We start from the raw sequence: 12,796 nt of genomic DNA, 5'->3' as shown, positions 1-12,796 counted from the left end.
TAGGTATGACACCACAAAATTAAAGCGAGAAAAAAAATAAAGACCAGCGCGCCTGTCTAGGATTCAGGCGCCTGGCAGTCTCAAGATAAATCAAATTTTTGTGGTCAGTCAATACCACCACCTGATGCTTAGCCCCCTCTAGCCAATGGCGCCACTCCTCAAACGCCCACTTCATGGCCAAAAGCTCCCTATTCCCAACATCATAATTCCGCTCTGCGGGCGAAAATTTGCGAGAAAAGAAGGCACAAGGTCTAATGACGGAGCAGTCGGAACCTTTCTGCGACAACACTGCCCCAGCTCCGATCTCCGAAGCGTCAACCTCAACCTGAAAAGGCAGATTCACATCAGGCTGACGTAACACAGGGGCAGAGGCAAAACGGTGCTTAAGCTCCTGAAAGGCCTCTACAGCATGAGGGGACCAATTAGCAACATCAGCGCCATGTCTGGTCAAATCAGTCAGTGGTTTAACGACATCCGAAAAACCAGCAATAAATCGGCGGTAAAAGTTGGCAAAGCCCAAAAATCTCTGAAGACCCTTAAGAGAGGAGGGCTGAGTCCAGTCACAAATAGCTTGCACCTTGACGGGATCCATCTCAATGGAAGAGGGAGAAAAAATATACCCCAAAAAGGAAATTTTCTGGACCCCAAAAACGCACTTAGACCCCTTCACACATAAAGAATTAGACCGCAGAACCTGAAAAACTCTCCTGACCTGCTGGACATGAGAGTCCCAGTCATCAGAAAAAATCAGAATATCATCCAGATATATTATCATAAATTTATCCAGAAAATCGCGGAAAATATCATGCATAAAAGACTGGAAAACTGAAGGGGCATTAGAAAGACCAAAAGGCATGACCAAATACTCAAAGTGGCCCTCGGGCGTATTAAATGCGGTCTTCCACTCATCCCCCTGCCTGATCCGCACCAAATTATACGCCCCACGAAGATCAATTTTAGAGAACCACTTAGCACCCTCTATACGAGCAAACAAATCAGTAAGCAATGGCAATGGGTATTGGTACTTAACAGTGATCTTATTCAGAAGCCGATAATCAATACATGGTCTCAAAGAGCCGTCCTTTTTTGAGACAAAGAAAAACCCAGCTCCCAAGGGAGAAGAAGATGGACGAATATGTCCCTTTTCCAAAGACTCCTTTATATATTCCCGCATAGCAGCATGTTCCGGCACGGACAAATTAAACAAACGACCCTTTGGATATTTGCAACCCGGTATCAAATCTATGGCACAATCGCACTCACGGTGCGGAGGTAACGACCCAAGCTTGGGTTCGTCAAAGACGTCTTGATAATCTGAGAGGAACTCAGGGACTTCAGAGGGAATGGACGACGAAATAGAAACCAAAGGTAAGTCCCCATGAATACCCTTACATCCCCAGCTCAACACAGACATTGCTCTCCAGTCCAAGACTGGATTGTGAGACTGCAACCATGGCAATCCCAGTACCAAATCGTCATGTAAATTATACAGCACCAGGAAACGAATAATCTCCTGGTGATCCGGATTGATACGCATGGTTACTTGTGTCCAGTATTGTGGTTTATTATTAGCCAATGGGGTGGAGTCAATCCCCTTCAGAGGAATAAGAGTCTCCAAAGGCTCTAAATCAAAACCACAACGATTGGCAAAGGACCAATCCATAAGACTCAGAGCGGCGCCAGAGTCAACATAGGCGTCCGTGGCAATGGATGACAAAGAGCAAATCAGGGTTACAGACAAAATAAACTTAGACTGAATGGTGCCAATGGAAACAGACTTATCAAGCTTCTTTGTACGCCTAGAGCATGCTGATATAACATGAGTAGAATCCCCACAATAGAAGCACAATCCATTCTTCCGTCTAAAATTCTGTCGCTCGCTCCTGGACAGAATTCTATCACACTGCATACTTTCTGGCGTCTTTTCCATAGACACCGCCAGATGGTGCACCGGTTTGCGCTCCCGCAGACGCCTATCAATCTGAATAGCCATTGTCATGGACTCATTCAGACCTGCAGGCACAGGGAACCCCACCATAACATCCTTAACGGCATCAGAGAGACCTTCTCTGAAAGTTGCCGCCAAGGCGCACTCATTCCACTGAGTAAGCACAGACCATTTACGGAATTTTTGGCAGTAAACCTCAGCTTCGTCTTGCCCCTGAGATAGTGCCATCAAAGTTTTTTCTGCCTGAAGTTCCAAATGAGGTTCCTCATAAAGCAAGCCCAAGGCCAGAAAAAACGCATCCACATCGCGCAACGCAGGATCCCCTGCTGGCAATGAGAAGGCCCAATCTTGAGGGTCACCCCTGAGCAAGGAAATCACAATCCTAACCTGCTGAGCAGGGTCTCCAGCTGAACGAGACTTCAGGGACAAATAAAGCTTACAATTATTTCGGAAATTCTGGAAGCTAGCTCTATTCCCTGTGAAGAACTCCGGCAAAGGAATTCTCGGCTCAGATACTGGAGCATGTACCACAAAATCTTGTAAATTTTGTACTTTCGTGATGAGATTATTCAAACCCGCAGTTACACTCTGAAGATCCATTATTGTCAGGTGCACACAGAGCCATACAGAGATGAGGAGGAGAGAGAGAAAAAAGACTGCAGCAAGGCAAACTGGAGGGAAAAAAAAAAAAAAAAAAAAAAAATACCAGCAGACTTCTTATAACTCTCCTTTCTCAACCTGGGTCTTTAACACTTTAGAGGCCGGTCAAACTGTCATGATCTCTGCAAGCAGAGATCATAGCAAGCCTATAGAGGGACAAGCTCTCGGAAGATGGAACTATACTGACCATGAACTAAGCCTGCCGCGCAACTAGAAATAGCCAGGTAGCATTTCCTATTTATTGCTAGATGCCCAGCTCTGGCCTAAGACCTAAATAGCTAGCAGAGGGAAATATAAGACCTGGCTCACCTCTAGAGAAATATTCAAAAGCAGACAGTAGCCCCCCACATATAATGACGGTGAGTTCAGATGAAACAACAAACGCAGCAGGAAAATAGTCTTAGCAAATTTGAGGTCCGCTTACTAGATAGCAGAAGACAGATAGTATACTTTCATGGTCAGCAGAAAAACACTAACAAAACACCATCCAGAGATTACCTTAAACTCTGGCATTAACTCATAACACCAGAGTAGCAATCCCTGATCAACGAGAGCTTTCCAGACACAGTAACAAAACTTCAGCTGTGAACTGGAACAAATAGGCAAACGAAACATGGACAAAAGTCCAACTTATCTAGTAGTTGTCAGAAGCAGGAACAAGCACTGAGAGGCATCAGATAACATTGTTGACCGGCAAGAAACCACCAGAGAAATGAGCTTAAATAGCGACACCCACTACTGATGGAACCAGGTGAAACAGGAAAGAGGATGACAAGTCCAATTCCACAAGCGGCCACCGGGGGAGCCCAGAATCCAAATTCACAACAAGATGCTGCTTATGCAGCATCTATAGTAAAAGATAGAATGTTTAAAAAAAATAAAAAAAATAAAAAAAATGGTTATACTCACCCTCTGCAGACAGCCAATCTCCTCAGCAGCGTCCATTCCTATAGATGGTGTGGTTCAGGACCTTCAATGACATCGCGGCTTGTGATTGGTCGCGTGAGTCACATGAGCGGTCACGCGACCAATCACAAGACAGCGACGTCATCACAGGTCCTGAACCACACCATCTATAGGAACGGAAGAGAGAGCATGCACCGGAGAGGCGGGAACACTTCGGGGGCCATCAGAGGGTGAGTATATCACTATTTTTTATTTTAATTCTTTTTTTTTTACCAATTCTATGGTGCCCAGTCCGTGGAGGAGAGTCTCCTCTCCTCCACCCTGGGTACCAACCGCACATAATCTGCTTACTTCTTGCATGGTGGGCACAGCCCCGTGCGGGAAGTAAACAGATCAATGCACTCCTAGGTGTGCGTAATCCCCGCAATTCTGCATTTTTAATGAACATGTTGCTTTTAATGAACATTTGCACAAAAAATGCGAAATACCCTGTAAATAATAGGAGGCATATGTAAGCGTTTTTTTCACGTTTTTATAGCGAAAAAACGCGAAAAAAACGCGAAAAATCCTGAACGTGTGCACATGGCCTAATAAGGCTTTTCCTGTCTCTCTCTGTGGACAATAGACATCCTCGTCAGTCATCTGGACATAAAGGGGAATACTCGCATTTTAATTAATCTGCTTCACATCCATGTCACTGCCATTTTACATAAAGACAGGTTTGATTGCTAGTCCCCATCTCCTCAGGACAAATTCTTGATGAAAGAAAAAAAAGAGGGGGGATATGAGGGACCTCAAAGATTTTTAATATTTTACATGATAGAGACAATGAAAGGATTTGCAGAGGGGAGAATCTGAGGAGTACCAAGGACAGAAGTGGATTAGAAGTGGATTAGTAGGGCAGCAGAGATAGGGACAGACTGGAGAGCTGTGATGATTAGAGATAAGCAAATATTTAAATGTTCGGTTCTGATTACTATCGCCGATTTTGCAATATTTAACGATTTAATCATCAAATATTCGCTGAACATATCCGAACATCATTGGAGTCAATTGGAGGCAAAACACAAACACATAGACAATGCCTTAAAACATTCCCAAAAGCTGCCAAAACACATAAAATTAGGGGCAGACAAAAGGAAAGTGGCCTCAATTCACTCACAGTACAAATTTTAGAATAGCATGGCAGCAATCAGTCATGCATGAGTTATCAGGGTCTGGGCCAGCATTTACAACTTTGAATTGAACTTTAAATTAAGACGAGGTGGGTGAGGCATGAGTGTAGGCCTGCTCTGCTGGGAGCCCTGATACCACCTGCAACAGCTCAACCTGCTTTTATGCTCAGCTACACTCAGGTGGAACAAATCAGTTTTGCAGACTACTATTGTCAGAAAAATGTAAGGATAGTAACACTGGCAGTTGATTGAAAGGATATTGAGGCAACACACATGAAGGAGACCCAACCAGGTGTCTACACATTTCCAAAAATTACTGACATACACCACAAAAGTGGCATCAATTTCAATAGAGTATAACTAGTATAATGGGGAGCGATATCTCTTCCACTACAGCCAACCCAGCAGATGGAGAGTCCCAATCAGGAGTCTACACATTTCTAAATATTAGGGCCTGACACCACCAAAGTGGCATCAATTTCACCACAGTAGAAATAGTATAATAGGTACCGATTCCTCTTCCACTACAGCCAACCCAGCAGATGGAGATCTAATCAGGAATCTCCACATTTAAAAAAATTAGGGCCTGACACCACCAAAGTGGCATCCATTTCACCACAGTAGAAATAGTATAATAGGGAGCGGGACCTTTTCCACTACAGCCAACCAAGCAGATGGAGAGACTGAATCAGGAGTGTTCACATTTCAAACAATTAGTGGCAGACACCAATAAAGTGGCATCAATTACACCACAGTAGAAACGGTAAAATAGGGAGAAACATCTCTTCTGTGACAGCCAACCCAGCAGATGGACACACAACCAGGAGTGTACACATTTCCAAAAATTAGTGGCTGACACCACCAAAGTGGCATGTTCATCTTGGTGAAAGTTAGGCGCTCTACACTTTCAGGGCACAGCCAGCTGCGCTTATCCATCAGGACACCACTAACAGTGCTGAAGACACGTTCTGAGAGAACTTTGGGTGCCAGGCATAATAAAACATCCAAGGTGTGAAAGGCGAGCTCAGGCCACACATCCATTTCTGACCAAAGACCAAAATGTGAAAGGGTCCAAATCCTCCCAGATGGTATTGATATTCAGTTCTAGATACTCCTTCACCATCCTCTCTATTCATTCACAACATCAGACTTGGTCCCTTTCCAGGACGGAAAGCATCTAGGAAAATTTTGTCTTGTAACTTGAGTCTAACAAAGTGTCAACCTGGTAGTCAGTACTATTTTGAATCTTAACTATATGGGGATCACGTTGCAGAAAGTGCAGCAAGAAGACACTCGTATGTCGGGTTTTTCCATGAGGTCCAAGCCCATGCTGTGTTGGTGGATGGGTAACACTGATGCTTGTTTCCTCCATCCCTTCCCACCAACCACGAGCAAGAGCGAGAGGATGATTTTCGTCTTCATTTCCTGACACTTAATTGCCCATCATCTCTTCCTCCTCCATTTGTTCCTCAGATCCTACACCTTCACTAATGGTTTGTCTGTTAACACTGGCCCTCCTCACAGTAATCCAACCTACCTTGGCACCCGCCTGTGTGATGAAAATTTGGAACTTTAAGACAATGTTATCCCCTCTGCATTCTGCTCTGCTTCCTCCTCATCCTCTGGGACTACAATCTCCTCCCGCAGGCTATGATGCTGATGATCGTATCAGCGCTAACCATCTTAGTAGCCACTTTGAAACTGTGCAGAAGGGTGCAGAGGTCCTTAATCTTTGCCCACTCCATAAACATATGCACCTTGTTTGTACTGCTCTGGCCCAGGCTATATGACATGACACTGCATGAGGGCTCATTGCTGCTGCCACAGTCGCTGAAACATGTGCAGAGTGAAATTCCACTGTGTCATCAAATTGCATATCAACCTGTTAACTGGCATGGACAAAGACCTCTGTATCGATGAAAGTTACTGACTTGAATGGTGCGAATGGTGGAAGTAAGCACACACCTTCCGTGTTTTCTGGAGCAGCTCACCAAGGCCAGGATGGTGGTGGAAAAAAATGCTGTACCACCAGGTTGAGGACGTGAGACATGCAAGACATGTGTGCTAGTTTGCCTAGGCATAGGGCCACCAACAGGTTCACAACATTATCAGACACAGCCTTCCATGGATGCAGGTTCAGCGGAGACAGCCATTGCTCAAACTTGGTCTGGAGAGCTGTCCACAACTCTTCAGCTGTATGACTGCAATCTCCAGGGCATATCAATTTTAACACTGCCTGATTGCGGTGAGCCCTGGCTGTGCAGTAAAGAGGTGGTGGGGATTCGCTCTGCACTGTTGGAACGCATGTCTCATTAAGGCAAAGGTTGAGGATGCAGGTGGAAGCCCTAGAGGAGGTAGAGGAGGAGGCAGAAGCAGTGGAGGATGTGTGAAATATAGAGATTTGTCCTGATTCCAAAACTTGTGTAGCTGCACCTTTCAGATCTGCCCCTACAGCCACCAGTCACCCAGTGCCCAGTCAGATAGATGTAACGCCCTTAGCCATGCTTACTTGTCCAAGTGTCAATGGTGAAATGCAACCTGGCATACAAAGATTTAATAAAGGAATAGTTGATGTTGTCTGTGACATGCTGAAGTAGTGAAGGCACAGCTTTCTTAGAAAAGTAATGGCAACTGGTACTGGGGGACTGCGATGGCCATCAGATTTCAGAAACCAGTTGTATTTACCAGGCAAAAAGGCAGCATTTCTGTAGCCAACAGATTGGAGATGTTGAAGTTCAACCACTTTGCTTTGTCATGTGTAGGAGAAAACAATCTTTTACATGACCACAACTGCGGGAACAGGTGCTGCAGTGCTGAGAGAGGGTGGAGTGCGGTGAACCGGACAAACTGCTGGACCGTGAGGGAGGTGCAGATGTAAATGTTACGGTGGATTGAGAAAGTTGTAGTGTGCTCATTCTCTGAGATCAGTCAAAAACAGCAGGGATGTCACCTTCCGTTACAGTTGATGGGCTCTCACTCAGCCTGACTGGAGCGGATAAAGAACCTGAGGTTCTTCAGTCAGAGACCTGTGTCACAATACTTGGCATGGTAACAGAGGAGGAGGAATAAGCAGCAGATGCAATTGATGGGGCGGCTGATGGATTTTGAGGTCCACTGGTCTGCATTTTAGAGCAGTGGAATTTCCAGAGAAATGCATGTTGATTGCGCAGGTGAACGTTCATACATGTAGTAGTCAAATTATTGCACTTTTTACCACTACTCAGTTTTTTTTGCAAAGTTGGCAGATTACGTGAGTTAGCTCATCCTTTGAGGTGATAAAAAAGTCCCAGGTTAGGCAACCCTTGCTGCACCTATGAGATGCAGACCAGCTAACGCTGCAAGCCACAGCCACAGTTATGGCTGAGGATGCATTGCTCATTGTGGATGCATCCCTACGTGTCTGATCCATATGACACAATGTAATTTCCATGTCTTCCTCCTCCTCACATGACCTACTCAGCTGTGTGCTTCTGTGTTCATGCCAACTGGGATTTACCACCTCATCATCATCCTCTGTGTTATTACATTCCTCACCCTAAGAGTCACCCTCCTCCTTTTCCTTCCCTGATAGAACAGTAAAGTCCGTGTAAGCCTTTAGACATCTGAGTATCATCAGGATCAACTCAATCCCGGGGGTTAATGTCTGATGACAAGGGTCAGAATGCTGCTCGGACCCTACTTCGTCATGCCCCAGATCCAAGTTAAAAAATATTTGGACATTGGTGCAGATGATGTTCTTAACTTCCTGAAGCTTTTTAGTATATTTCTGATGCCCATGGTATAAAATGTGTGAACAGCTTTTCAGGCTCACCCATCTGTGGTTCTCTACAGTCATTTGGTGGTTGGAGAGTTGTGACGTGGGTAATAGATATGCCACCTCTGTGGACTGTACTGGGTCTGATGTTGAGGTGGAGGAAGAGGAGGAGAGGTCACTTGAAGCTGCACTTGCCATCGAATCGAGCACATACTCATTATTGGCCTCATCAACAAGGCGTACTGCAGTACTTCTGCCAAAGAAAGGTTGTAGAGTAGCACATTCAGTAACAGAAATTGTCATTTGTCTTTGTATAGGATGTGACGTTGATGGTTCACTAGTGCTTTCGCAAACCTACCCCATGTACACCTTGAACACCAAGCCTAATTCCCCTTCCACCACGACCTCGCTTTTTTCCAGTCATGTTGCTCAGATAATGTGGTAGGAGCACAGTATTAGCAACACAAAGTTATATTTTGTTACTCTGCACACAGCTGAATTTCAGCGGCACTAAATGAAAAGGTGAAATATGGCATGCTGAATCACGTTAGTCACAGGAGAAAGAATTGTTTGTGCATGGATGAGGCCTGTATGACAAAGGTATGCAATTTTAAAATTAGATCTCCTCTACTGTATGATATTAGTACCAGAAGAAAGAAATGTTTGAATGGGAATGAGGCCTGTATGACAAAGAAGATATGTTCCAAACAATTTCAAAATTAGATCTCCCCTACTGTATGAGGTTAGTAACAGAAGAAATGTTTTTTGTGTGGATGATGCCTGTATAAAATAGACTAGATGCCACAAATAATTTCAAAGTGAAATCTACCCTACTGCATGACGTTATTAACCGAAGAATAATTGTTTGTCCTATTGATGAGGCCTGTATAACATGTGCATCTCTATTTTCATGTTTGCAGATGGCACTTTGTGCTTTTTTACCCACTGAGATGATCCCTATCTTGGAAGCGGTTTCCATGGCAACTACCTTGCGCTAGATCTTTGGACATTCTGTATCTTCCAAAGATTGAACTGATTTATTGTTTATATGATTCGTTAATGTATTGCATTGTCTGATATATATTTTTTTCTTTTTTTCTTTTATGTTTATATACGTTTGCTATCTAGATTTCATGTCGTTCTGACAAAGGTCCCTCTGTGGACTGAAAATGTTTAACATGTTTGGTGGATGCATAATAAATGGAACCTGCTTTTTTATGTCAAATTGCTCCTTGAGTGTCAAGTTTTTTCTATAATTGATATTATGGGCTGGATACACAACTTGAGCATCACTAACTATTTATCGCATGAGTGTCGTGTTTTTTTATTGCAATCTACTGTATGACATTAGTAACAGAAGAAAGAATTGTTTGAATGGGAATGAGGTCTGTATCACAAAGAAGACATGCTCCAAACAATTTCAAAATGAGATATCCCCTACTCTATGACATTAGTAAAAGAAGAAATGTTTTTTGTGTTTATGAGGCCTGTATAAAATAGACTAGATGCCACACATAATTTCAAAGTGAGATCTACCCTACTGACTGACGTTTTTAACCAAATACATTTTTTTTGGCCTGTTGATGAGGCCTGTATAACATAGACTAGATTCTTCAAACAATTTCAAAGTGAGATCACTCCTATTGTAGAATGTTAGTAAGTGAACAAAATTGTTTTATGACCTGTATGACCTAGAAGATATCTACAAACAATTTCAAATTCAGTTCTAGCATGCTTTATCACTCTTACAAAAATAAAAAAAATATATTATTTTTTATGTGAAACAGCTCTGCACACACAACAACTTAATTTCACCGCTACAAAAATACAACGTGGTATATGCTGGGCTGTATCACATTTAGCAACAGAAAAAATATATTTTTTTAATGTGCGTGAGATATGCAAATAACTTTAATTCACTGTCACATAATTACAATGTGGGATATGGTGGGATGTATTACATTAAGCAACAGAATCTTCTTTTTAAATCTGCAATTCTGCATGAGCTATGCAGACAGTTCAATTTCACTGCCATTAAATGACAAGTTAATATATGGCGTGCTGAATCACGTTAGCAACTGTCCAAAACATTTTTTTTACTGTACAACAGAACAATTTCACCATCACAAAATTGGAATGTGGGATATCGTGGACTGTATCACATATAGCAACAGCATTTTTCTATTTTAACCCCTTTCTGACCTCGGACGGGATAGTACATCCGAGGTCAGATACCCCACTTTTATGCTGGGCTCCAGCAGTGAGCCCGCATCAAAGCCAGGACATGTCAGCTGTTTTGTACAGCTGACATGTGCCCGCAATAGCGGCAGGTGAAATCGCGATTCACCCGCCGCTATTAACGAGTTAAATGCTGCTGTCAAACGCTGACAGCCGCATTTAACCGGCGCTTCTGGCCATCCGGCCGCAAATAAGCGCATCGCCGACCCCCGTCAGTGATGCTTCTGCATAGTAACCATGGAGTTCTTTGAGACCTCTATGGTTACTGATCCCGGCCAGCTGTGAGCTCCACCCTGTGGTTGGCGCTCATAGCACACCTGCAATTCTTCAACATAGCAGCGATCTGATCATCGCTGCTATGTAGCAGAGGCAATCGAGTTGTGCAAGCTTCTAGCCTCCTATGGAGGCTATTGAAGCATGGCAAAAGTAAAGAAAAAAAGTAAAAAAAATGTGAAAAAAAAAAAAAGTTTAAATCACCCCCCTTTCGCCCCGTTCAAAATAAATCAATAAAAAAAATCAAACCTGCACATACTTGATACTGCCGCATTCAGAATCGCCCGATCTATCAACAAAAAAAGGATTAACCTGATCGCTAAACGGCGTAGAGAGAAAAAAATTTGAAATGCCAGAATTACGTTAAATTGGTTGCCACGACATTGCATTAAAATGCAATAACGGGCGATCAAAAGAACGTATCTGCACCAAAATGGTATCATTAAAAATGCCAGCTCGGCACGCAAAAAATAAGGCCTCAACCAACTCCAGATCATGAAAAATGGAGACGCTACGGGTATCGGAAAATGGCAGAATTTTTCTTTTTTAGCAAAGTTTGGAATTTTTTTCACCACTTAGATAAAAAATAACCTAGACATGTTAGGTGTCTATGAACTCGTAATGACCTGGAGAATCACAATGGCAGGTCAGTTTTAGCATTTAGTGAACCTAACAAAAAAGTCAAACAAAAAACAAGTGTGGGATTGCACTTTTTTTGCAATTTCATCGCACTTGGAATTTTTTTCCCGTTTTCTAATACACGACATGCTAAAACCAATGATGTTGTTCAAAAGTACAACTTGTTTCACAAAAAATAAGCCCTCAAACAAAAAAAAACAATAAAAGTACACATATTTGGTATCGCCGCATCTGTAACGACTCACTCTATAAAACTGTCCCACTAGTTAACCCCTTCAGTAAAAAAAAAAGGCAAAAAGCAATGCTTTATCATCATACCACCAAACAAAAAGTGCAATAAAAAGCGATAAAAAACACAGATGTGAATAAAAATGGTACCACTGAAAACGTCATCTTGTCCCGCAAAAAACAAGCCACCATACAGCTCCATCAGCAGAAAAATAAAAAAGTTATAGCTCTCAGAATAAAGCGATGCAAAAATAATTATTTTTTCTACAAAATATTTTTTTATTGTGTAAAAAGATCCAAAACATGAAAAAAAACATAGAAGTGAGGTATCGCTGTAATCATACTGACCCGAAGAATAAAGCTGCCTTATCAATTTTACCACACGCGGAAAGGTATATAAAAAAAGCAATTCCTGAATTGATGGTTTTTGTACATTCTGCCTCCCAAAAATCTGAATAAAAAGCGATCAAAAAATGTCATGTGCCCAAAAATGGTGCAAATAAAAACGTCAATTCGTCCCACAAAAAATAAGACCTCACATAACTCTGTGGGTCAAAATCTAGAAAAATTATAGCTCTAAAAATGTGGTGATGCAAAATTTGTTTTTTGCAATAAAAAGCGTTTTTTAGGCTAGTTTCACATTTGCGTATGTGCGCAGCGTATCATCCGCAACCGCAAATGCATGCAAAAACGCATGCAAACGCATGCTAATGCAGCGTTTTTTTATCCACGCATGAAAGCAAAAAATGCAGCGTTTGCATGCTTTTTTGCATGAGTTTGCTCTTTTTATGCGCATGCGTTAAATATTTCCAGCTGGGTGTGTCTCAATGGGCGTGTCTCAAAACAGTTCCTGGACATGCGCAGTCCGAAGTACGCAAGCGCATCGAACGCGTGCGTACGCAAGTGTTCCCATAGACAGTAATACATTTTTTTGATGCACTCATCCACATGCACGTCTGCGCATATTTGACAGAT

The sequence above is a fragment of the Ranitomeya variabilis genome, chromosome 5, assembly GCF_051348905.1.
Source record: "Ranitomeya variabilis isolate aRanVar5 chromosome 5, aRanVar5.hap1, whole genome shotgun sequence".
In the NCBI taxonomy this organism is placed as follows: domain Eukaryota; kingdom Metazoa; phylum Chordata; class Amphibia; order Anura; family Dendrobatidae; genus Ranitomeya; species Ranitomeya variabilis.
This window is presented reverse-complemented; position numbering follows the sequence as displayed.